The sequence below is a fragment of the Erigeron canadensis genome, chromosome 5 (genome assembly GCF_010389155.1).
Source record: "Erigeron canadensis isolate Cc75 chromosome 5, C_canadensis_v1, whole genome shotgun sequence".
NCBI classification, from domain to species: Eukaryota; Viridiplantae; Streptophyta; class Magnoliopsida; order Asterales; family Asteraceae; genus Erigeron; species Erigeron canadensis.
In genome coordinates, this window is record NC_057765.1 from 8,469,223 (window position 1) to 8,492,010 (window position 22,788).

A 22,788-nucleotide genomic window follows, 5' to 3' on the forward strand; every position below is an offset into this window, starting at 1 on the left:
TATGCAAGGATCAAGTCAAGTTACTTCTTAACCCCTGCTCTGATACCAATTGATATGTCCCATGGTGTATCAATACACCAAAGTATATTGTACACATGATAGTTGTAGAGGGGGGGGGGTGAATACAACTTTTCTTGAACTTTACAACCTTTTAAATAAATGTTTTAAGTAACTCTAATTCAAATGTAAAGAAAGTAAAGAAGAAGAATTAATAAAACAGTAAAGCAGAAATAAAACATTCTTGAACACCGATTATGGTTTTCAAATGTAATCCTTTATTAAGAAATATTCTTTACAAAGAATTATTGGGTTGTTGCGGAATAAATATATCCTACAGATATCTAAACAACCCTATGAAATGACAAACAACAATCAATAAGTTCTAGCTCAAGAGAATCAGCCCAAGTTGATATCGTACAGACTAAGCTGTGTGTAAGAGCAGAGAAACTTGTGTGAAGAATGATTCTCAAGAATGCCACACATATGCATACAAGGAGTGTAGCTTTTATAGGCGAAAGCTCCTTCTTCACTTGGTATCCACTTCAGCCACGTATTCTTCTATTGTTGGACGATCAAGGAATAATCAATCGTGCCTTCAAAGTACTTGTGGTCCCCCACGCACAGCTGCACATTCTTCATCGTCCAATAAAAGTATGGACACACATATGTATATCTAACCACCAACCTGGATCCTAGGATTCTTCCTAGTCACGTCATTTATCCTTATCTTCAATTCAGGTTGTTATCTTCACTTGATTATCAGACACAGATTGGGCTGTTTGTCAAAGCACCAATCTGCCTAAGTGTTCTAAGCTGACTGCTAGTCCCAAACTGTCTTCCACTACTAGCTTGGTCCTCTATCTTCAATCCTCCTCTTCGACTTGGATTGAATGCTATGTACTTGTTGATGCAGCTTGAAAAACACTTGCTTCCATAACATATTACATTACAAAGTATGAAGCATGATCTGGGTCAGTTATAAATCGCAAGCTGTGTCAGCTTAGTCTGACCTAGATCAGATTACAAGAACCAAAAGATTTCTAAGTTTTTATGGGTCAGATTTGTGATCATTAAATTTACATTTGTCATTGGGACTCAACATAACCCCTTCAAGGTTGATAGGTTTGTTAGCTCCCTCCCTCAAGATTCTCATGTTGGTCTTTAGACATTGCAGCACGAAAGGCTTGAGCAACAATGTTCTTTTGTGGCCTTTTCCTATCCTTCATATAATTTAACGATTTCGCCTTTTCTCCACTTCAGCATGCTTCTGCCTATATACTGCTTCAGCACCACCCGTTCTCAGCATCATGCTCTGCTCACCATCTAACTGATCCTTTTCAAGGAAAGGAAGCTGCTTGATATACTCCAGATTCTTTCTTTAATTTTTTGATTCTCCTTGATCCTATCCAACTCCTTGATCGCTTCATCTTGAGTTTTTCCCTCAGTAATCAAGGCAAGTATATCAATCATTTGATGTTGATGACCTGCTGGGGATGTGATGGATAGTTGATCAGCGGAAAGAGAAGAAAAGGGTCTCTTATGCTGGATGCGAGCAAGGTGCTATCTTTGAGATTCAGTCATAGGAGCAATGACTGCAGTTCCAAGGAAGCGCTGATGAAAAATTGGTAGAACTTCCCCGGATCTGTCAGTGGCCATTTCTTCGGCGAACCTGGCCTCCCCTTCTGCTCTAAGTACCTTGGGGTCAAACTCCTCTCCAATGTCTTCAAACATTTCAAACTGAGGAGCATTAGCAATCACCATTTGTTTCTCCCCCTCAATACTTGCTGGCGGAGCTTCAACATTTATTTCCATTTCAATCTCCCCCTCAGCACCAGCAGGGGGAGCTTCATCATTTTCAACCTTCTCAATTTCCCCTACAGCAACATCAGGGGGAACTTCACTTTCTTTTTCTTCACTGACTCACAATCGCCATTTTATCAGAATTGGTAGTGTTAGTGGCTGCCACATTGGTACCCAGAACTTCTTCAGCAGATTCTGCATAAATTTGTCTCACAGCTTTATTAACTGAAATAATCCTTTCATGCATAAGGTCACAAAGCATATTGATATTCGTCATCATTTCTAACGTGACTGTGCCCAAAAGAAGTTAATTCATTTGGAAAAGGTTATAACTGATGATAATTTAGCTGATTTGTATACTAAAGCATTTGATAAGACTCGTTTTGAGAAGCTGATTATTCTCAATGGTATGAAGAATACTGATTCGTATTAAATCTCTCAAAGTACTAATTTTGTATGTTTATGTCTTAGTCTGTGTCTGTAAATAGCTAGAGTTATAAAAATACAAAAAGAGTAAATAGTTAAAGTCTGTATAAAGTTAGTGTCATAAAAACCATAAAAATTTGAAAAATCAGAAAATCAAAATGAATAAGATAGAAATTTAAGTTGATGCTGTAAGACGATTAGAAGTGAGGATACTTTAGCCTTTAAGCCTGCTTAATCGTAATATAACTGTTTTGTTCAGTGATTACAATAAAGGATATATCGTTAGGCACAAAGTATCAAGGTTTCCTTCAATATGAACTTAATTTATACAATATTTTTGTGAGAAACATGTTCAGATATATGGCTTAGAATGGCTGCTTTTCAATAATGATTAGAACTGGTCCTTAAATTCTATGAAAGATCTAGCATTACTATCAGATTTATTCAATATGTATGCAAAAACCTGGTGTTTTTGAAATAATTTGTGTTATATTGAGAGAGGGGTAGGTAGGTGGGTGTTCAAATTGTTTTTTGCAACAACTAACAAAACCTTTCATTAGAAAACATCTATTATATGGAATACATATTTTAATTATGAATAGATAAAAAAACTTAGATAGTCAAAATGAGGTTTTAAAAGTATTTTTTTTTTTATCAAAAACTTATTTTAAAAAGGCCTTTTATAAATTTTTTTTTTTTCAATAATAAAACCTTAGAAAAAATGATTGAAATCTTTTTAGCTTAAAAGAAAATACTTAAAAATATGGTGAATACGTTTGGGTGTTAGATATAATAATGTGGATAAAGTTATGATTGTTAGAGAGAGATGGAAACATTAACACTGGGTGGATCTTCAGCATGCAAACCAGGTTTCATTTCACAATGACACAACCCAATCAATTTCGTCAACAATGTAATAACCGATACGATAACAGCTAAAATGGCAACAATCAAGTACACATTGTTTGTAGCACTTGAAGAGTCATGGGGATTTCTATAAGGGGTGGTGGTGGAGATGAACCCGATATCGTATATCGGGGTTGAATCAATATGGAAAAAACCAAAAGAATTTCCCGACGTCGAACCCTCATCTTACAAAGCATATAAGTAGGTATCCATTGACTTCATGGACATCAATGGAGTTCCTACCATCAACCTAAGATTAGCAACTAATCTCCTGTTATACATTAGGGCGTTCTCCACCGATGCACCAAAATCGCCTTTTTATGGCCAGACGGTCTCGACAACTACGATGTCGACATCACTAAATAACATGACATTCAATTCCTCTCTTACTGCATCTACCTACAATTTTAAATTTTATCATTCCTTTTGAGAAGTATAAATTATAAATTATATGAAACATTATTTTAAATTATTTACTCTTTTAAATAATATTGGGAATTATAAAACATCAATTATTAAAACAACAAACAAATTTCAAGTTTATACAAAATATTTTTTTCTTATATTATAAGTCAAGGTGTAAAACCAAAGTGGTAAAAAGTTATTATATTTTTTCTGTAAAATAACAATAGTCAAGGGGCTAGAATGAAAGATTTTAAATAAATCAAAAACACTTTTTGTCACTTTCCTTTGTCTTCAACCTCAAGACCTGCAACATCTATATCGGTTAAGATTAAGCCAATTAGAATTTCCGGCGGCGGTGTTTCCCCGACCAATTAGACATATACCCCTATATCTATAACACACACACAAACACACACACACATACATGAGTATCAAACAAGTTTTGATAAAAGAATCGAACTAACAGAATGCCAGATTGCTGGGTGTAGCTTCATGAAAGGCGAACCGTCTGCTTTGCTGAACTCCAACAAACCTTTCAATGTATCGGCAACAGTTTCATCAAATCTGGCAGCTGACTTTGGCTCAATTGCTCCCAACACCGTCATTGAATGAATGGTGGAGACCCTTACTTTTCCACCTAATGAGGATTCATTGATTGCGAATTGAAGGTTTTGTATAGTGGGTAACAGTTGTGTCATAAGTTAGGAATTACCAGAGTGCAACACTTCATTGTCTAGGGTAATCAGGATGATTTTGGTTGACGGGTATGGAATTACGTTGGCCATGACCCATAATCTGGCGTAGGCTGGGTCAGTAGCCATTTGTGGGATGTCGTTGTTTGTGACTCATACGGTTACTTCAATGTTGGTGTTCGATAACGCGTTCAAAATCGATTATTACCATATGCATACTAATAGAACATAAAATATTCGATTATGCATCTTTATGATACAGAAAGCTAGTCAAAAAGGTCTTCCAGTTTATTTAGTAATGTATATATTGAGTAATCGTATTAATGGAGGGAAAAAGGAAAAATATATATATTGAGTAATCGTATTAATGGAGGCAATACGCCTATATTAAGTAATCTTTTATCTCAAATGCACTGGCTGAAAAAGTAAAAGTTTATTTATTATAAAAGAAAAAAAAACATTTTTATGGGTTTTTATCACAAAAAAGCTTGAAAAATAGAAAAGGAAAAAAAATATTAAAAGAAAGTGAAAAGGAAAGAAAGGAAAGAAAATAGAAGGAAAATATTTTTTTTATCTATGTTATAATCTCAATACTCACATAGAAACCCCCACCAAAAAATTAAAAAAAAGCGAAAAGGAAAGAAAATAGAAGGAAAATATATTTTTTATCAATGTTATAATCTCAATACTCACATAAAAACCTCCACTCATCTACTGTAACACCCCGACAGCGGCGGAAAACTCGGGATGTAAGTTAAAGCTCACGCGCACATGGATGTTACATAGGAATGCTAAATGTGTGCTTAGAATAAACATAAATAGTCAATTTCATAACCGAACAAGCATAGTAGTAGTTATTACACACAAGTTCAACAAAGATGATCAAATCAAGTACGAAAAGTTCCCACGCAGGGGATACAATTGGGCATATTGCCACCAACCACAAAGTACAAGCATGCAAACTCCAACCCTAAATCCTGAAGTCTGCTAATAGTCCCATGCTACCACTCCTAGCCACGATTAGCCTGATTACCTGAAAGGAATACTTAAAAGAGTCAACACAAAGGTTGGTGAGTTCGTAAGTTTGAGTATAAACAAGTAGTATAAAAGCATTTTATGCCGTCAATAGATCTCAAGTATAAAGTAGTATGTAGTGGCTAGTGACCAACTTGCACATAAGTAAGCGAGCACACACAATCCTCGATAGGACCGGCTAATAGTACCAATAGAGCACACACAATCCTCAATAGGACTGGCTAATAGTATCAATAGAGCACACACAATCCTCAATAGGACCGGCTAATAGTATCAATAGAGCACACACAATCCTCAATAGGACCGGCTAATATGTAAAAAGCCAAAGAGTAGTAAAAGTAGTTATGGCATGTATAAAAGCATAAGTAGTATTCCTTTCACCCCAAAATAAGTAAAGAAAAAGGGGCTACGAAGACTCACAGTGATCTGCTACAACATAGTTCTACGAGCACAGAGTATAAGCACAGATATAGTAAAATATATCTACTCGAATCCAAGTATGTCTTGATGTCAACCTAATCACAAACCATTGAGCATAGATGGATACATGTATTAGTTCTCGTGATTATTTATTCACTAAGTGTCCTTGATGTACTGATGATTTGGTTCACTAAAGATCTTTAAATGTTTGACTCAAAAGTGTTTTTCATACACTAGACTTGTAATGAACGTCTTTGGAACTCACACTTTGATAAACAAGATCGAATATGTCTTAATTATACCTTAATTAGGGTTTCCTTGTACATGATAGACTTGGATTACAACTAAGTATAAAATCTGATTTTTTTACAACTAACGAAAATAGGGTTTAAATTCGTAAAGTGTAGCTGAACGAAGATTAAATTCGTAAGGTGTAGTTGAACGAAAATAGCTTTAAGTTCGTAAGGTATGCTTGAACGAAAATAGGATTAAATTTGTTTGAGGACTTAAGTTTGTTTGGAGATTAAGTTCGTTTGAGGGCTAAATTCGCAAGGTCTGGCTAAACGAATTTGACACTTAATTTCGTAAGTTTGGCTATCTTCGTTTGGAGCTAAATTCATTTGCTAAGTTCGTTTTGAGGATTAATTTCGTTTTGGAAGACTTAAATTCGTTTCTAGGATGCTAAATTTGTTTTAAGTGTTTTTAGGACGAATTTGGGACTGTTCTAACAAAAACGAGGGTTTTGAAGATTAAAACATGTTTACGACCCAAATTTGATCACGAATAGGTTACTAAACACTTTTAGACACAAACCCACTAACTTTTAACACGATTTTTACACCAAAAATGGACCAAATCATCAAGAACATACACTTGAAAAGTAAACTTTTATTTTGATGAAAATCTCAAAATTTGTTGTTGTTACCTGAAAATCGATACTAGAAATATGTTTTGATTATCACAAGGAAGCTAAAAATGCAAGAAATCTTGGTTTAACAACTCAAAATCAAATGATGAATTTTGTGGGTGAAGATGGTGAATGTATGTGTGTGTTTTTAGAGAGAGAGAGAGAGAGGTAAGATGGGGAGAAAATGGTGAAGAAATGGAAAATGGGGTTTTCTAATCCTTTTATAGTTTTCCCTTAATTAATGATTTTAATAAATGTAGGGTCTAAATGAAACATTTTCGGACTAGAATTTCTTGAATACAATCGCTTACGACTTGAAACCTAATATTCTTATCACAATAGACCATAGACTCGTCTTATAATTTAAGATTTAAGATTGAATAGACCTTCATGTGAGCACATATTCGAAACTAGAACATATCATGGATTTATTTAAATTATTTCTAAGGCGGTTGTTACATTCTCCCCCATTTAAAGGAATTGCGTCCCGAAATTCGAATTTACGCATCATGTTTCATGCTTCGCTTGCACACCAAGTTTACAAGTATTAGATTGCATGTTTAGTGCTAAGTGTATTTGCATCAAGAGTAACAAGTAGCATGCTTCACATTGAGTTTTCCAAATATCATATTGCATAATAAGCATCAAGTATCAAGTTAGGAACTAAGTCCTTAAGTTTACTTGCTAGACTAGGATAATACGTTAAGCGAATAGATGCGGATACTTAAGCTTCATCTGATCTTCTTGTTCCCAAGTGAATTCTGGGCCTCTACGGGAGTTCCAACGAACTTTCACCATAGTATACTTATGTCTCTTGAGCTTTCTGACTATTCGTTCTAGAATTTCCACGGGTTCTTCCTTGAAGGTTAGGTTACTGTCTACTCGTATCTCATTCAAAGGAACATATGTTGTTTCATCGGCTAGGCACTTCTTGAGGTTTGATACGTGGAAGACATCGTGTACGTTACTTAGTTCTTGGGGAAGTTTCAAATGGTAGGCTACTGCACCAATGCGCTCTACGATCTCAAACGGTCCAACATATCTTGGAGCTAGTTTCCCTCTCTTTATGAATCTCACCACGCCCTTCCATGGCGAAACTTTAAGCATTACTCGATCACCCACCTAAAACTCTAGGGGTTTTCTTCGGTTGTCTGCATATTTCTTTTGTCTGTCTCTTGCTTTCAGTAGATTCTCCTTAATTTGAGCGACTCTTTCAGTAGTTTCGAGGATGATCTCTGGACCTATTAGTTGCCTGTCTCCAACTTCGTGCCATGCAAGTGGAGATCGACATTTCCTTCCGTACAAAACCTCATAAGGTGGACACCCGATACTTGCGTGATAACTGTTGTTATACGAGAATTCGACTAATGGGAGATGAGTGTCCCAACTTCCTCCAAAGTCTATGACACAGGCTCTTAGCATGTCTTCGAGTGTTTGAATCGTTCTCTCACTCTATCCGTCTGACTGCGGATGGTAGGCTGTGCTCATATCGATTCGCGTTCCCAAAGCTCGTTGTAATGATCTCCAAAATCCTGAGGTAAATCGACTATCCCTATCACTAATGATTGATACAGGGACACCGTGTTTAGCTACAATCTCTTTAAGATACAGACGTGCATACTGCTCCATAGAATAATCTTCACGTATAGGTATGAAATGCGTTGACTTGGTCAGTTGATCTATCACCACCCATATAGCATCTTTACCATTACTCGTTCTTGGTAACTTCGTGACAAAATCCATAGTGATCTTCTCCCACTTCCAGCTGGGAAGCTCTGGTTGTGTTAGTAGTCCTCCTGGCTTCTTATGTTCTGCTTTAACTCTCAGACACGTTAGACACTTGCTCACGTAAACTGCCACATCGCTCTTCATCCCTGGCCACCAAAATAAATCTCGCAAGTCTTGATACATCTTATCTATCCCCGGGTGTATAGAGTACCCTGCCTTGTGCGTTTCATCCATTATCAGTTTCCTTAGTCCTCCGTACAGTGGTATCCACATCCGATCACAAAAGTACAGTCCTCCATCATTTCCTTGAGTAAACCGTTCTATCATACCTCCAAGCCCTTCTTTATCGATGTTCTCTTTCTTGTTTGCTTCTACTTGTGCCCCAATAACCCTATCCTTCAGACTGTTGTGCACGGTAATGCTCATGGCTCTAATTCGTCTTGGTCTAACTCTCTCCTTCCTACTCAAGGCGTCTGCTACTACATTTGCCTTTCCGGGATGATATCGAATCTCACAATCGTAGTCGCTAAACAACTCTAGCCATCGTCGCTGGCGCATATTAAGGTCTTTCTGAGTGAAGATATGCTGAAGGCTCTTATGGTCAGTGTAGATCACACTCTTTGTCCCGTATAGATAATGTCTCCAACACTTGAGTGCAAAAATGATAGCTCCCAACTCCAAATCGTGTGTCGTATAATTCTTTTCGTGAATCTTCAGTTGACGTGAGGCATATGCAATGACCTTGCCTCGCTGCATCAGCACACATCCTAAGCCTTGACCCGACGCGTCGCAATAAACGATAAAATCATCGGTCCCTTTAGGAAGACTTAAGACTGGTGCATTACATAACTTCTCTTTCAAGATTCTGAAAGCTTCTTCTTGTTTCTCTCCCCATTCGAAACTTCTATCTTTATGCGTCAACAGTGTAAGAGGTTGTGCGATCTTTGAGAAGTTCTCGATAAATCGTCGGTAGTAGCCTGCTAAACCGAGAAACTGTCTGATCTCTGTCGGTGTCTCTGGCCTTCTCCAATTCTCTACTGCTTCTATTTTACTGGGGTCGACCTTGATTCCATCCTTGTCAACTACATGGCCCAAAAACTTTACTTCCTCCAACCAAAATTCACATTTTGAAAACTTCCCGTACAACTTTTCAGCTCTCAGAAGTTCTAATGCTTTCCTCAAGTGCACTTCATGCTCTTGCTTCGTCTTGGAATAAATGAGGATGTATAAATATTGGCAATTATAAAACATCAATTATTAAAACAACAAATAAATTTCAATTTTATACAAAATATTTTTTTCTTATATTATAAGTCAAGCTGTAAAACCAAAGTTGTAAAAAGTTATTATATTTTTTCTGTAAAATAACAATAGTCAAGGGGCTAGAACGAAAGATTTTAAATAAATCAAAAACACTTTTTGTCACTTTCCTTTGTCTTCAACCTCAAGACCTCCAACATCTATATCGGTTAGGATTAAGCAAATTAGAATTTCCGGCGGCGGTGTTTCCCCGACCAATTAGACATATACCCCTATATCTATAACACACACACATACACATACACACATACATGAGTATCAAACATGTTTTGATAAGAGAATCGAACAAACAGAATGCCAGATTGCTGGGTGTAGCTTCAGACTGGTAAGCCAAAAATGATATGATTTTATCATGAAAGGCGAACCGTCTGCTTTGCTGAACTCTAGCAAACCTTTCAATGTATTGGCAAGAGTTTCATCAAATCTGGCAGCTGACTTCGGCTCGATTGCTCCCAACACCGTTATTGAATGAACGGTGGAGACCCTCACTTTTCCACCTAATGAGAATTCATTGATTGCGGATTGAAGGTTTTTCATAGTGGGTAACAGTTGTGTTATAAGTTAGGAATTACCAGAGTGCAACACTACATTGTTTAAGGTAATCAGGATGATTTTGGTTGACGGGTATGGAATTACGTTGGCCATGACCCATAATATATCTAGCGTAGGTTGGGTCAGTAGCCATTTGTGGGATGTCGTTGTTTGTGACTCATACGGTTACTTCAATGTTGGTGTTGGATAACGCGTTCAAAATCGATTATTACCATATTCATACTAATAGAACAGTAAAATATTCTATTATGCATCTTTATGATACAAAAAGCTAGTCAAAAAGGTCTTCCAGTTTATTTAGTAATGTATATATTGAGTAATCGTATTAATGGAGGCAAAAAGGAAAAATATATATATTGAGTAATCGTATTAATGGAGGCAATACGCCTATATTAAGTAATCTTTTATCTCAAATGCACTGGCTGAAAAAGTAAAAGTTTATTTATTATAAAAGAAAAAAAAAACATTTTTATGGGTTTTTATCACAAAAAAGCTTGAAAAATAGAAAATGAAAAAAAAATATTAAAAAAAAGTGAAAAGGAAAGAAAATAGAATGGAAAATATTTTTTTTATCTATGTTATAATCTCAATACTCACATAGAAACCCTAACCAAAAAATTAAAAAAAAAAGTGAAAAGGAAAGAAAATAGAAGGAAAACATATTTTTTTATCTATGTTATAATCTCAATACTCACATAAAAACCCCCACTCATCTCTTATCATCAGTCTTTTTTTGTTCATTTCCTTAATTCACAACAATCCCTAATAACAAAATCTTAAAATTTGACAGGGTCCGAGTTAATGCCATAGAAAATATACGAAGGCCAAAACTTTTAAAATAAGAAATATCATCAATGGGTGGATATCTAACAATTTAATAAACGTTAAGACAATGGCTAAAATGGCAACAATCAAGTATGTATTTTTTGAAGCAGTTGAAGAGCCATGGAGACTTGTATAAGGGGTGGTGGTGGAGAGCCTCATATCATATATCGGGGTTAAATCAAACATAGAAGATACAAAACGATTTTCTCGGCGTCAAACCCTCATCGTATAAAGCAAATAAGTAGGTTTCCATTGACTGCCTGAGCATCAATGGAGTTCCAACCATTAATCTGAGATGAGTAACCAATTTGTCACTATATGTCTGGGCGTTTTCCTATCAAACATATTGTAATAAGAGATATTGGCTCGTTCATCTGCTCTGCCAGGATTCTAGTCGAACAAACAGACTGTCAGATTGTCGATTGTAGCTCCAGTCTGGTAAGCTAAGAATGGGTATGAGTTGAGCATAAAAGGCGAACCATTTGCTTTATTGAAGTCCAGCAAACCTTTCAACGTATCAACAAAAGTTTCATCAAATCTTGCAATTGACAGAGGCTCAATTTGTCCCAACACCATATATAAATGAACGGTGGAGACCCTAACTTTTCCATCTAACAAGGATTCAATAATTGTCGATCGATGGTTTTGCATTGAAGGTAACAATTGGGTTTTAAGTCTGAGATTTCCTTCGTGCAACTCTTCTTCGCCTAATGGTTACTTCAATATTTTTGTTGGGTAACGCGTTTAAGATCGATTGGTCTGCTCCATTAAGATCGAGTTTCCCAATCGATGTTGATTGTAGAAGTTATACAATGGCTGATGGTTGTGGGACTGGGAGGTTCTCAGGTACTATCCCGTAATTTACTCCCACAAACGATTGGCATCCTGAGAAAATGAAGGTAAACATAAGAGTTTTATAATCTACAGTATATGTTTATTTTGATAAAAACACATAAAAATATTCATTATTTAACTTAGTTGCAATGGCTACCATGTAGAAGAAGAATATCATTGAGTAGAACATGGTGGTGAACATGACCCTGATTAGAGGATTTTATTGTTAGTTAGAATGATGTGATTAAACCTGGAGCTTATGCCCTGTTTAAATAGAGGCAGAATGGTTATATTAAGTAGTTGTAGAAATGGAGGGAAACATAGCTATATTCAGTAATCTTTTAAGAAAGCAGAGGGTTATTGTTTATAAAGGTTAAATATGTTAAACTTCTAGAAAATTACCAAACTAAAAGAAAATAGTAGGTGCTGAGTGTTTGGTTTTGGTTGACTACTAGCCTAATAGGTGGTGTTTTTGAAATAATTTGTGTTATATTGAGAGAGGGGTAGGTAGGTGGGTATTCAAATTGTTTTTTGCAACAACTAACAAAACCTTTCATTAGAAAACATCTATTATATGGAATACATATTTTAACTATGAATAGATAAAAACAAAACCTAGATAGTTAACTTGAGGTTTTAAAAGTATTTGTTTTAATCAAAAACTTATTTCAAAAAGGCCTTTTATAAAATATTTTTTTTCAATAATAAAACCTTAGAAAAAATGATTGAAATCTTTGTAGCTTAAAAGAAAATACTTAGAAATATGGTGAATGTGTTTGGGTGTTAAATATAATAATGTGGATAGAGTTATGATTGTTAGAGAGAGATGGAAACATCAACACTGGGTGGATCTTTGGCATGCAAACCAAGTTTCATTTCACAATGACACAACCCAATCAATTTCGTCAACAATGTAATAACCGATACGATAACAGCTAAAATGGCAACAATCAAGTACACATTGTTTGTAGCACTTGAAGAGCCATGGGGACTTCTATAAGGGGTGGTGGTGGAGATGAACCCGATATCGTATATCGGGGTTGAATCAACATGGAAAAAAGAAAAAGAATTTGTTGACGTCGAACCCTCATCATACAAAGCATATAACTAGGTATCCATTGACTTCATGGGCATCAATGGAGTTCCTACCATCAACCTAAGATTAGCAACTAATCTCCTGTTATACATTTGGGTGTTCTCCACCGATGCACCAAAATCGCCTTTTTATGGCCAGACGGTCTTGACAATTACAATGTCGACATAACTAAAAGACATGACATTCAATTCCACTCTTACTGCATCTACCTACAATTTTAAATTTTATCATTACTTTTGAGAAGTATAAATGATAAATTATATGAAACATTATTTTAAATTATTTACTCTTTTAAGTAATATGTGCAATTATAAAACATCAATTATTAAAACAACAAATAAATTTCAATTTTATACAAAATATTTTTTTTCTTATATTATAAGTCAAGGTGTAAAACCAAAGTTGTAAAAAGTTATTTTATTTTTTCTGTAAAATAACAATAGTCAAGGGGCTAGAATGAAAGATTTTATATAAATCAAAAACACTTTTTGTCACTTTCCTTTGTCTTTAACCTCAAGACCTGCAACATGTATATCGGTTAGGATTAAGCCAATTAGAATTTCCGGCGACGGTGTTTCCCCGACCAATTAGACATATACCCCTATATCTATAACACACACACATCCACATACACACATACATGAGTATCAAACATGTTTTGATAAGAGAATCGAACAAACAGAATGCCAGATTGCTGGGTGTAGCTTCAGACTGGTAAGCCAAAAATGACATGATTTTATCATGAAAGGCGAACCGTCTGCTTTGCTGAACTCCAGCAAACCTTTCAATGTATTGGCAAGAGTTTCATCAAATCTGGCAGCTGACTTCGGCTCGATTGCTCCCAACACCGTTATTGAATGAACGGTGGAGACCCTCACTTTTCCACCTAATGAGGATTCATTGATTGCGGATTGAAGGTTTTTCATAGTGGGTAACAGTTGTGTTATAAGTTAGGAATTACCAGAGTGCAACACTTCATTGTCTAAGGTAATCAGGATGATTTTGGTTGACGGGTATGGAATTACGTTGGCCATGACCCATAATATATCTAGCGTAGGTTGGGTCAGTAGCCATTTGTGGGATGTCGTTGTTTGTGACTCATACGGTTACTTCAATGTTGGTGTTGGATAACGCGTTCAAAATCGATTATTACCATATTCATAATAATAGAACAGTAAAATATTCTATTATGCATCTTTATGATACAGAAAGCTAGTCAAAGAGGTCTTCCAGTTTATTTAGTAATGTATATATTGAGTAATCGTATTAATGGAGGCAAAAAGGAAAAATGTATATATTTAGTTATCGTATTAATGGAGGCAATACGCCTATATTGAGTAATTTTTTATCTCAAATGCATTGGCTGAAAAAGTAAAAGTTTAGTTATTATAAAAGAAAAAAAAACATTTTTATGTGTTTTTATCACAAAAAAGCTTGAAAAATAAAAAAGGAAAAAAAAGTGAAAAGGAAAGAAAATAGAAGGAAAATATTTTTTTTATCTATGTTATAATCTCAATACTCAAATAGAAACCCCCACCAAAAAATTAAAAAAGAGTGAAAAGGAAAGAAAATAGAAAGAAAATATATTTTTTTATCTATGTTATAATCTCAATACTCACATAAAAACCTCCACTCATCTACTATCATCAGTTTTTTTTGTTCATTTCCTTAATTCACAACAATCCCTAATAACAAAATCTTAAAATTTGACAGGGTCCGAGTTAATGCGATAAAAAATATGCGAAGGCCAAAACTTTTCAAATAAGAAATATCATCAATGGGTGGATATCTAACAATTTAATAAATGTTAAGACAACGGCTAAAATGGCAACAATCAAGTATGTATTTTTTGAAGCGGTTGAAGAGCCATGGGGACTTGTATAAGGGGTGGTGGTGGAGAGCCTCATATCATATATCGGGGTTAGATCAAACATAGAAGATACAAAACGATTTTCTCGGCGTCAAACCCTCATCGTATAAAGCAAATAAGTAGGTTTCCATTGACTGCCTGAGCATTAATGGAGTTCCAACCATTAATCTGAGATGAGTAACCAATTTGTCACTATATGTCTGGGCGTTTTCCTATTAAACATATTGTAATAAGAGATATTGGTGCGTTCATCTGCTCTGCCAGGATTCTCGTCGAACAAACAGAATGTCAGTTTGTCAATTGTAGCTCCAGTCTGGTAAGCCAAGAATGGATATGAGTTGATCATAAAAGGCGAACCATTTGCTTTATTGAAGTCCAGCAAACCTTTCAACGTATCGACAAAAGTTTCATCAAATCTTGCAATTGACAGAGGCTCAATTTGTCCCAACACCATATATAAATGAACGGTGGAGACCCTAACTTTTCCATTTAACAAGGATTCAATAATTGTCGATCGATGGTTTTGCATTGAAGGTAACAATTGGGTTTTAAGTCTGAGATTTCCTTCGTGCAACTCTTCTTCGCCTAATGGTTACTTCAATATTTTTGTTGGGTAACGCGTTTAAGATCGATTGGTCTGCTCCATTAAGATCGAGTTTCCCAATCGATGTTGATTGTAGAAGTTATACAATGGCTGATGGTTGTGGGACTGGGAGGTTCTCAGGTACTATCCCGTAATTTACTCCCACAAACGATTGGCAACCTGAGAAAATGAAGGTAAACATAAGAGTTTATAATGTACAGTATATGTTTGTTTTGATAAAAACACATAAAAATAGTCATTATTTAACTTACTTGCAATGGCTACCATGTAGAAGAACAATATCATTGAGTAGAACATGGTGGTGAACATGACCCTGATTAGTGGATTTTATTGTTAGTTAGAATGATGTTGTAGATGCAGATTCGTTGTGACTATCACAACATAGATTTGATTATCGTTTATGTTTTAGGAATTATGTTTGTAATCATTTAAATAAGAACTTGTGTTGATATTTAATGATTACGTTTAAACTTCAATATTATATCTGTTTATGTTTTGTATTGTGTTTGTGTGTTATATATTGTTTTGCAGGTACAATAACATAGAATCAAGGTTTATAAGTGTCATAGAATACTTAAACGATGATTGGATGTTATGTACGAGCCAAACGAAGTAAAACAAAGAATCAAAGAGTCGAACCTCGTGCTGACGTAATCAGCATGTAGGACTGGCCTCGTGCTGATGTCAGCTCGAGGCAAATTGAATTGATTATTGTTTCAGGCCTAATCCTTCGATTAAGGCCTAAGCCCACACGATCTAATACATAACTAGTATAAATACAAGACCTAATCTACGGAATTAGGTTAATCGTGAGTATTGTTTCGTAAAACTACGAATTAAGGTTAATTGTTCCTTCGTGTGATATCCTACACGAACCACAAGCCTTGTGCATCTCCTTGGGTTGGTTAATTGCTCATTAATCGACAAAAGGCAATAGCAATCTAGTTATCTCAAGAGGATTTCACACTCTTGACATAACGAATCACATCTTATTACGATCCACGCAACAATAGGGCACCTTACAAGTGGTATCAGAGCCCTAAGGTTGATTACCAGAATGTTTAAGATCGTTTGATTTGCTATTGATTGCAAATTCGTTCGAAATTTGTGTTTTTCCTTTAGTTCGTGTGTAACTTCGCGCGACCTCGTGCTTACGTCAGCACGAGGTGATCCTTGCTTAGTGCCTACGTCAGCACTAACCTGACTTCGTGTCAACTTCGTGCCACGTCTGCACGAACTGATCTTCGTGCTCAGGAGCGTGACCTCGTGTGTCTTCGTGTCACGTGCTTCTCGCGTGACTTCGTATTCTTCGTGTCACGTACTCCTCGTGTGACTTCGTGCCACACGATTTACGTTGTTATTTCGTTTGATTTGTCACCAAAAGATTCGAAATGATTACCATACCAGCTGCTGCAAATTCACCAAATGCCCTACTCATCAGCATGATCATGAGGTTGGTCGGGGTAAATACACCTCCAAAGCTTTTTCGTATGGAAAATTATTGGATGTGGAAGAGACGTTTTGAAGACTACATTTGTCTCACTGACATGGAAATGTGGCTTGTGATAACTCAAGGTTTTGATTGGCCTTCGTATGAGAAGAATGGAGTGATCGGTAGGTATACTTATGCTGATATGCCGATTGAAGAACGTAAAAGATACGCAATTGAGGGAAAGGCCCTCTATAAATCATGAGCTTGAAAGTTAAATTTAGATATGATGTGATATTGATATTCTGTTTATGCAAATGAAATGAATGTAATTAAGGGGCTAATGTGGTCTTTGAGATTCAGACAAGTATGTCCTCAGGGTGTCTTTGTATACCTAGCCTACCTAAAGTGTCCAACTTGGGATAGGTTCTACACGGGTCTCATCGAAAATCACGGGTTCCAAATATAATGAAATGCAAAAGCAAATAAATCAATTAATTCACAAGATACTAAATTCACTTAATTGCTTAAATCTTAAAAAGTGTCTCATGGTTTGTTCAAAGAAGTTTTTGAATAGATATTGAATATTTGTTATCTTAGTGCTTGTGTCGATTACGGGAGTATATCTGGATGTGAGTCACATAAGTTCGCAAACTAAGTGGCATATTAGGCTACTCGGGTTACATGGTGACTCTCCTTGACCAGGGTATGTCGAAAGTGTCACAACCCAAAGAAAACTAGAAGTACCGAGTGTTTAAGAGGACAAATATACCGGTAATCGTTGTTGGGTCATTGTTCATAACTAATAATAAAAGAATTATTTCTCACCCACATGCTTATGTAATTGTTTATCTAATCTAACTTAGAATTTCTTGTAAATAAGTAAAGTAGTTTAGTTTTCGTTTTATTTTTATTTTTACTTTTATTTTTATTTTTATCTTTATTTTACTTTTTGCAGTAAGTTTCAGTTTGTTGTGTCAAACTAGTTCTTATTGCACGAGAGATTTGATAAGCATCTTATGATTCCATAGATAAATGATCCTTAGCGGAGTATATGAGTCTTGTTGCTTATGGTATATGTTTAATGGATGGATTTTCTAATATAAACATAAGTTGTTTGAATTTTGAAAATGATTTTATTAAAAAAAAATTGAAAAGTGAAAATATACTTGAATTTGTTTCAATATATTGTTGAGATTTCAATTGTTTTTGGTTGATAAGTATGCTTGACAAAGATTGGACTTGCCTTAGATTTTTGATTGCTAGGTTAAGATTTTGATTGTTTTAGCATGTTTGTATTACTTTTGTTGATTTTGATGCATTGATGAAGTTTGTTAAGTGTACAAGATAAAGATAATAGATTTCAAAGGAAAATGACCTCAAAATTTCATATTGCAATTGAGGACAAAATCATCTCCTCTAACCTTAGAATTGCATAGCAACGGACAATAGTCTATGCATGTAATGTAATACAAGGATGCTTAACCTTGTGATAACCTAGAACTTGGTGTAATAGGTTAGATTTGTAATATCAAGATCACAACCTAAGACTTAAATGTGACAGGTTGTTGATATGATAAATTGATTTGTAATGCATTATACATTGAATTTGTTTCGGTGTAAGTTTGCATATGATTTGAGTTAAGCATCAATGGAGAAATGATCGTTTTTATGTTAAGATTATATATAATGTAAAATTAGATTTATACATTATTTTGATGACATGTTAGTATGGATGATTTATGGTAAGATTACATTTACGAGCAGATACAAGTTTTAAATAATGAGTATCTACAGGTTTATGTTTTCTGGAAATTTGTAATTTTTCCTTATTGATTTACGGGAAAATTTTACAAAAATCTGAATTGTGCAGATCGTGTGTACAATTTCCAGCTCGTCCGTGCTAACGTCAGCAAGAAGCCCACGAAGTGTGTCTTTGGCCCGGCCCACGAGCTTAGATATAAATATGGGTTTTAACTTGGATTATTTACCTTTAATCATTATTAAACCCTAAAAATTACCACACAAACTAATCTCCTTCACGCGCACTGTTTATCCGATCCACTTTTCGATCTTTTCATCTACTTTTCGTGTTAATTATCCAGTTTTGTTGGTTAATTCCAATCTAGGATAGTTTATTGATGTTTTGACTATGATAATTGCTCATTACAAGCCGTTATAATGCCTAAATTTTGACTTGTTCTTCACGTAAACAGTAACAAGGACAAACTACGAATTGGATCTTTGATTTCTGGTGATTTGGACTAAATGTGGACTTAAAATTGGATTAATTGATGTTTATACACCTTAAATCTAACAAAAGTTTGAATTAACATGTCTAAAGTCAAGTTTAATTAAAGAAATTATGGTTTGGTTACTATTCACATGAAGCAGATGAAGAACACGAAGAACATGCCACTTTGTGTTCATTATATTGAATTTTTATTGGATTTCTAGGCATTTATTCAATGATATTCATAAAAACTGGTCAAAATTGATGTTGCTCATTGATTTCGATCGATTTTAACATCATATGGAGATGTTTTTGATGAATTTTCTGGGTTCACGAAGGTCAGCTCGTGCTGACGTCACACGAAGAGGATTCTCCTCGTGCTGACATCATCACGAAGCTATGTCGTGGGACTTAGAATAGTTTCTAATTTTTATTTCTAATTTTTGTTTTTCTTGTCGTTTTTGTCTGTTTTTGTGCAGATATGGCAGGACAAGGTGCTAATGCTTGCGTGTTCGTCAAGGAACATAATGCTGCTATTGATCTCAACATTACTCAGCCGGGATGCACACCAGAGTTTCACGGTGTCCTTCAGTATGTGACACGCTCTCGTATTCGCTTCGCATTGACCGAGAACCCTCTGTTAGTTATTAGTCTCATTCGTCAGTTCTGGAACTCAACCAGACCAGTAGAGAAGGGTGCTTATACTATTATTCGCATCATTGTTGCTGATCGTACGTTTCAGTTTTATGCTGGAGACTTACGGACTATATTGCATTTAGGTGATATTGATATGGAGCAAGGTCCGGCAGACTTTGTAGAGTCGTTTTGTGACGGTGCTCTCAGAAGTGTGGGTTATGTGGGTGATTTCACACATCCATATCGTAAGAATCGTATCAGAGGCAAATAGAGATCACTTGCCTACTATTTATTGAGTTCCATTAGTCATCGGAGTGCAGGTCATGATTAGATGAATATCTTTACTGCTTCATAGATGGTTGCTTTTGTGCTGAACAAGCCTTACAACTTTTCTCAGTACCTATATGATAATTTCATTAAGCAGTTGAGAGGGTTTGGAAGCGACAAGAAATTCTTTTTGTTTCCAAGATTTGTGATGATAATCATTCGACATTTTATAGCTTACTAATAAAGTGTTTGTTGAAAGTATGAAACACGTATCGGGTGATGGTGTTCCTGCTAATGTTGATAATCCACCATTGTTCGGACACTTGATCAATCCTGACTATGTTGCACCTACACAAGGTTGGGAAGATGATGTACCAGTTGCTACTGCTGATGATGATGCTCAAGATCAAGAAGATCCTCAGGAAGACCGAGCTCATCAGTTTGAGGGATCGAATGAAGTTCCTCTTTATGCTGGGAATCTGGAGAATGATCCAGATATGGATGCTCTTATGCAGGATATTGATGATCCCGCAAATCTTGTGCCACCAACTTCTGGAGTTTCTACTTCTACCTCTGCTCCAGTTGGTGATAATGCTGGTCCTTCTGGATTCCCAGTTACTGTTAATGCTGGTGATGATTCAGAAGATGAAGACGAAGAAGAAAGGTTGCCAAAAAGAAGAAGAAGACAAAGGAAAGGGATTGATGTTGTGGAGAGATTACAAGCTACTCAGTGATCTCAGGCTGAAGTTGATAGAGACTTTGCTGCTTATGATGAAGCTATGGAGAGATCTCATTCTTTTACTTCTGATGCTACTCCATCAGTTGATGCTTTAAGAGCTTTTGTTTATGAGATTCCGATTTCTGTGTCTACTACTTCTACTGGTATTTTTGTTGGAGAGAAAAGGCCGAGAACCAGGTTTGTTATAAGAGGAATTGGTTCTCAACCTACTGTTGTTACTGAGGCTACGACTGTTACGATTCTTTCTGCTCCTGAATCGACAGTTCGTCAAGAGCCAGAGCTGACAGTTGTTGCTCCTAGGCCTTCATCTACTCCTGTTCAGGCAGTTCCTATTTCTACTATTATGAGACGTTTGAGGATGCCTTTGGAAAGACCTCAGATGCTTCCCTCAGGAACTTTCAGTGCTCGTATGCCTTCGTTTGAAGCTACGTTGCCACCACCTTCCTATACATCTGATGTTGCTTCAACTTCACGTCCAGTTTTGCCTGTTCAAGTGCAACAGAGTCGTATATTTTCTGATAAGAAGATGTTAGAGATGAGGGTTACAGCTTTGGAGAGTCAGCTAAAGCTCCAAGCTGCTAAGCATCAAGAAGAGATGGACTTAATGACAACACTTGTTCATTCTCTTGGTTCTTGACTTGACCAATTCTTCGCTCAAGGGGGAGATAAGGATGGTTGTAAGGATGATGAGCTTGCTAAGAAGATAAGAGATGATGATCATGAAGATCAAGATCCAGCTTAAGATCCAAACGATGTACAACCAACAGCTGGTGAGCCAGAGAATCAGGGTCAAGATCAAGATGCTGCTAATACTGTTATGGATTCAGAGATTGCAGATATTCAAGGGGAGTCACCAAGACAGAAAGAGTCAGAGATTGCTGGTACAACTAGTGCTAGTACATCTGGGACTTAGAAATATAAAGGTAAAGCTGTGGTGGTTGCTCCAGATGCAGATCCTGATGATGGTCAAGATTCAGCAGAAGATGAGGAAGATTCCAATTCAGGTAAATCCGATTCTGATTGTAAACATCCTGATTATCACAATCCACGGAGAGTTCGATCAGAGCAGGATAGAATAGAAAGGGAGATTCAAGAAAAGTTCACGAATGATCCTCATAATCTTGTTGATGAAGAATCTAAAGTATGGGAAAATCTTAGCATAGAGGTTAATCAAGCGAATATAGACCTTGATAGTGATCAATGGTCAGATTCAGATCGTCATTGGAGAGAGAGAAAACGACTAAGGATTTTGAATAACATGTCATCTGGCTTTGACTCTAGTTCTGATGATCCTGAAGATTCAGATTATATACCTTAATGTTAATGATTTTTGTACTTAAGATAATTTATTAGATAAATATTAATGTCTTAAGTAGTTACATTATATTTATGATATAATATTATTTTTTGTTATTTAAAGTAGATAAAGATTATAAGATAAATATTGATGTAATTGTTACATTATATTTATGGTATAGTGTTATTTATTTTAAATACTTTGTTTTTTTATGTATTAATACTTGTTTCTTATTTATGTCTTGACTTATACTTTAGGTTCTTTGTTTTGTATATTTGAACTATTAAATTGCAGATAAGATCCAAATAGGCGCATTGGACGGTATTGATGCTGTTGATGATGATTTAGATAGTATCAATGATGAAGATCTGGAAGGAGAATTTGTTTCTGAAGCTGACAGAAAAAGGTTACTTGATGTACCTTATGACTTTGATCGTGTCTTTAATGATGATCAAGACATTCAAGTTGAACCAGTCGCTGTAGAAGAACATCTCAGACTTAATCCGATCAGACACAGTCCAGATGATCCAAGGAATACTGCAAAGTTAATGTTCAAGATTTTTGCAAAGTTAGTAGATAATGAAGAACATGAGTATATCATTGATCTATGCTAGAAAATAAATGCTACGCAAGAGGTTAATCTTAGATGATTTAATATACCTCTGACAGTGCAAGATCATCAGTTTATTATTAACAGATTGATTCCAGGCTATAGAGGACATACTGGTTTGGTAATACGTGATACGTATAAGCCATCGATGTTTTGG

At 35.7% G+C, this 22,788-nt stretch overlaps 2 pseudogenes; both read right to left on the minus strand.

Moving 5' to 3' along the window:
• Window positions 1–1,560: 1,560 nt before the first annotated feature.
• LOC122601124 lies at window positions 1,561–12,726 on the minus strand (annotated as a pseudogene).
• Window positions 12,727–13,459: 733 nt separating this feature from the next.
• LOC122601125 lies at window positions 13,460–15,687 on the minus strand (annotated as a pseudogene).
• Window positions 15,688–22,788: the final 7,101 nt, after the last annotated feature.